Genomic DNA, 5,416 nt, shown 5'->3' with positions numbered 1-5,416 from the left:
AATGGAACCATTTGTTCGAATTTATTTCATTTGAATTTGAACTTTTAAAAAACTTATGTATATACAAGAGTAGACTAAGTAAATAGCTAATTAACAATAATATCAAAACGCGTTGCAACTTAACAAACACAAAAAAAACATAAATTTCTTCTGGTCACCCCTATATACTCTTTATCAATTCCTAATTGGGGGATCAGAAGAAACCTTACGGTACGTGTAAAGGAACACAAATATAGTGTTAATAAAGGACTCGATAGCACGATATTGGCAAGTATGGCACAATCAGACGGAGCAGTAGTCAAATGGGATGAAGAGAAGATTGTTAGAACGGGGCACTCACCGTCCATCGCGATGGAAATGGAAAAAATAGAGATTTACAAAAGTAAAATAAGGGACCGATGCCTAAATGCGAATGATGCAAATGCATTACCAACGGCTTGGAAATATAAAATTGAAAAGAGTATGGGTTTTAATAATCCATAAAAATATGAACTGGAGATTATAGGAATTAGTATTTAGTCTCATTTAAATTTTTTATAATTTTTGTGTTTTTGTGTTTGTTAAGTTGAAACGCGTTTTGATATTATTGTTAATTAGCTATTTACTTAGTCTACTCTTGTATATACATAAGTTTTTAAAAGTTCAAATTCAAATGAAATAAATTCGAACAAATGGTTCCATTTGGAACGATGAATGTAAAGCCTGAAGATGGCCTATCCAAATAGGCTGAAAACGTTCGGAATAAAGAAAAAAATAACTCGGAAAATATAAATCAGGTGTGTTTATTAGTAGTATAAGCAACTAATATTGCCGAGAAGGAGATAGATAGTTTATATTTTTATTCGAAATTTCTGTAAAAATATACTAAATTTATTCTAATATCTAAATTTATATGTAATAAAATATTTTGAATTTATAGATCTCTCTTGTAATTTATAAACTCTCGTATCTTTATGAGCACCTTCTCATTTCTGAATAGATTTATAAATTATGTAATATAAGATAAAATAATAATTTATATAAATGTCACACTCTAGAACCTAAAAAGTCCAGTAACAACAGCACTTTAATGGATAACTAACGTTTTCGACCGTACACCGGTCTTCCTCAAGTTTTTAAACCAGTACGATTCGAACGTGGAATGCAAAGAACAATATTTACAAATTATTTTTAAAAACCCATGGAACGTATAGAACACATGTTCAAAAATTATTTTAAAATCTACGGAACTATCTAAGCGCGTATAGACAACTTTTATCCATATATGTTACCATGGCGATAGAAATATATCTATACCATAAACAGTGAGTAACAAGATATAAATAATGGTATAGACAAAGGTTGCTAACTGCTGGTGTCGCCCGTTTTTTCATAATGGTACAGTACCTCCAAGTGTTGTTGTTACTAGACTTCTAAGGTTCTAGAATGTAATTTATACGTTCCAGTAATTCTGTAAGAAGTTGTTTTAATATATAAATATGTTTGATAGAAATAAAAAAGTTCATAAAATTCGATTTTATTTATTTTATTTTGAATTTATAAAATTTAATTTTATATTAATCACAATGAAATATTATAAATTAATCTGAAAATATACTTGATTTTTATAATAATAATAATAATAATAATGAACTGCAATTTAATTCTGACATATGTGAAATTTTTTATAGAATTTAGTATTTTATATTTTGCTTGTTTATTATTATAAATATTTTTGTTTTAAATTCTATAAATGATTAATTACAACCAATTTTTCTTATAAATTACTCGAAGTACAAGAACTGTGTTAACAATGGGTTAGACAAGGATGGAACTTTATTCATAAATTGATAATAGTTTGAATATTGAAATATAGCAAAATTGTCGAATGTAGCAGCTATATTTACAGAAAATTATGATAGTAAAAGTATGAAAAGTTGTATGTTAAATATAATAAATAACATTTATTCGAATGCCAAAGAAATACGTGAGGTAAAAACATAATTCATGTTTGAAAAAGTAAAAACAATTTACACGAGAAAAATAAATAATAACGTTCAAATCTTTCAGGTGAGTCTAATGGAAGCCATGAAAAATAAACTACGAATGTCCATAAATGGTGATTTAGAAGGAGAATGCAGCAGGGTACGAACAGGGTCCATTTAATTCGGTATACCAATTTCAATTTTTATTTCTTTAGTACTTTACGTAAGTGGAAAGATATCCACTCGGTTGTAATTTTTCGTGATAATTTTCTGGAAATTTTCTTTAATTTTCAGCTTAAGATATTTAAAAAACGGTAAGGAAATTTTACTTAGTCAGAATTTAATTATTTTTTTACTAAAAATTGAACTGAAGATAAAAAATTTTTCTTCTTTAAAACTGATGCTTGATTCGTTAGCGAATAACACTAGAAAACAGTTCAAAAATATTCAAATAAAATTTGGAATTGGATAAAATAAATATAGAATTATATTTTTAAATATTAAAAGTTTTCATGTATAAACGATCGTTGCCTAAATTGTTAATATTTAACAGTTTATTCGCATCTTTTAAAATAAAAGATTTCAGAATGTAAAGCTTAGAATATATATTTATATATTATTAAAGAGGAGAAAATATTTTCAGATAATATAAAATCCTCTTCTTAGTAAAAAAAATGGTATAAATGATATATTATTTAATAAATTTTACAGTTATACACGCCAGCTTCTCACAGCATCGTAGCGGATGGAGTTGTAGATGTTCAACACTTATCAGCACGTTCAGAAGTGAGAAGGCGTTCAAAATGAGCTTTTTATAGATTAAAAAAGAAGAATAAACTCGATCGGAAAAAATGAATTCTTAAAAAAATATATATAATTTACGTATTTCCGAATCATTTAAATTTTAGTCAACAAACAGTTGTAGTTTTGCAGATTTTAGAAGAAAAAATAAATAAATAAAACAGGAGAAGAGAGCTTTCCACGTTTATCTTCAGAAAGTCAAAATTACTAATAAGATATTGGTGCTAAAATTTTAATTATTAAACAGTGCAAAAGCATATCTATTATATATTGTATCACGTATACTAATGTCAAAAGTTCTTCTGACAACCCGACTGCTTCTCCATTAAGTCTTTATCTCCTTTTTGAATCATTGTAAAGAAGACATTGTTTTGTACAAAAAAATGGATTATGATAGATTAGAAAATAGCATCAAAATCTTATCCAGTTGGAAACAGAATCTGTTATTTGTTAACAAAAAAAAAAGAAAAAAACGTTATGAGATTTATTCTACAATTTAGAATATTTCGCAGATTTCTGTAGATGAAGAATATTTCCTTGTAATAAAATTTAAATGATCTTTTTTCTTATATTTGCAAAATTAATTTTACAATTCGAATATATTAATAAATACCGTCAAATTGTCATATATGGAAATAATATTATAAACGATAGAAATGAATTCGTTTACAAATGAATTTATTTATTCTTAAATAATTCTTTATTTTATATTTACAAGTGATTACATTTGTATTTTTTTTTGTTTTGTTGAAAACAAAAATCCTGGATAAGAGTACACGATATTCCATTTTCCGAATCACTGAGTTGCAACATTCTTCTTTCATACTTTCTCTTTGAAATTTTCTTTTAATTTTATCTCATATTTTTCAAAAATATTCGCATTTGTTATTATTAAGAGCAAACTTGTATTTTACGTGAATTAATTTCGAATTTAATTTTTTTTATTTGCTTCTTTTTATTCAACAACAAACCAAATTAAAGCATTTATGACTCTGTTATATATATATATATTTTATACAGTAATTTTATTCAAAAATGCGCAAAAAAATTTAATTACATATTATTTATGTTCTCTTCATATTTTACGTTAAATTTTAAACATTATTTTGATTAAAATATTACTTTAAATATAATAAAAATTCAAAAAACAAAAGGCAACTTGTTCTGACAGATTTAATATTTTTCTTCGAAAATCATTTAAATTTTTTATTTTATTTAACATATTCATTTGAAACGAGTATATTGTTATTGTTAAATTAGAATTTAAATTATAATGATTTTAATTAATTGATTTTTTTACCACCGATCGAAAAATTATTTATAATTATTGATTAAAAAAAATATATATATATATACCTTCTGAAATTGTTTAATATTCTATGTATGAAAGATTTTAAAAAAATTACTGTTCTTATGCAATATTGTAGATTTTAATGAATTAAAAAATATTATTTTATCAAGAATTTTGAATTTATTAATATAATTTTTTTGATATAATCGATTTACAGAGAAATATCTAAAATCGTAACTCGAAATTTATTCAAAATGGACGAGTGATAACGTTTTATATGAAGCTAAAATTTAATTAAATCTTACAACCTTTAACTCTTGATAAGAGGGGGGGGAAAGAATAAACTAGAGTTTAAAAATTTATCGAATTAATTCAAATAAGAAATCAAAAACGTAAATTTTGATGAATAGAAGAAGAAGAATTTTCCAGTTGATTTACTTTATAAATTCTGTTACATTCTGATTAAAAATTTTGTTAAATCCTTACAATTTTTAAAATATTGTTGTGAATGCGTTCTGGAATAGCTTAAAACTTTAATTAACGAAGAAAATTTTCTTTAATATATTATTAATACATAAAACAAACCACAAAGATAAATTGTACGAGAGTGAATTGAATATTGATTTCTACATTTGAAAACGGGGAGTAGACAGGGGGAAAGTCAGTGCCAATTGTTGCTCCCAGCAAAGGAAAACAACTAAAAGTCATTATCTAGGTAATTACCGAGTCTTTCCCTGTTGGTAGTAGAGGTGACAATAGACTGCCACTCATCAACAACAGTAATTACCCAGTTGTAACCGAGGAAGTTCAATCTTTGCTTCGGTTTCTTCATTTCTTGGCCACCCAATATTAATTAAATTTATTTTTGGTGAAAACTCTTCTTGTTTATCAAATTCTCCAACCAATTTTTATTTTATTTCAAATGGAATATAATTTACGCCCTGGCAAATAAGAATATTTGTATAGGAATTTGATGCGAATGTTTTAACTCTTAGAAACTCGTCTTGTTACACGGATAGTCGAATTTCTTTGTGAGTCTGAATCTATTCTAATTAATGGAGATTATAGTAAATTATGATTAACAAATCATTAGAAGAATCGAAATTAGTCTTCAGAATTAGAAAACTTTGAATTTTGTTTCCAGAATTTCCAGAAGAATTTCATTTGCATGTGTCTTTCTGTAAGAAACCAGATATTTATATTCAGTTCTTTTACTTGGTAATTTTCCTTAACTTGTTTAATTCGATTAATTTAGTTTGTTGCTATTCTCTCGAAATAATTAAATTACTTTGCATTGAGAATTCATAAATTTTTCATCAAAAATAATTATGATTTTGCTGCGTTGTTAATAAATTATAAA

General features: G+C 25.3%; 1 long non-coding RNA gene across 4 annotated transcripts; it reads left to right on the top strand.

Moving 5' to 3' along the window:
* Positions 1–646: 646 nt before the first annotated feature.
* LOC111616666 lies at positions 647–3,780 on the top strand. 4 transcript variants are annotated; one of them, XR_002755294.1, is made up of 4 exons: positions 647–776; positions 1,774–1,971; positions 2,050–2,149; positions 2,676–3,779. It is a non-coding gene; the product is annotated as an uncharacterized LOC111616666 (long non-coding RNA). The 4 variants fall into 4 exon arrangements; XR_002755295.1 differs by lacking the exon at positions 647–776 and adding an exon at positions 888–1,377 and having other exon boundaries at positions 2,676–3,780; XR_002755293.1 differs by lacking the exon at positions 647–776 and adding an exon at positions 888–1,452 and having other exon boundaries at positions 2,676–3,780.
* The last annotated feature ends 1,636 nt before the right edge of the window (positions 3,781–5,416 follow it).

The sequence above is a fragment of the Centruroides sculpturatus genome, unplaced genomic scaffold (genome assembly GCF_000671375.1).
Source record: "Centruroides sculpturatus isolate CEXI.00-Female unplaced genomic scaffold, Cexi_2.0 scaffold3760, whole genome shotgun sequence".
NCBI classification, from domain to species: Eukaryota; Metazoa; Arthropoda; class Arachnida; order Scorpiones; family Buthidae; genus Centruroides; species Centruroides sculpturatus.
The sequence above is the reverse complement of the archived record's forward strand: the minus strand, read 5'-3'. Positions and strand labels throughout refer to the sequence as shown.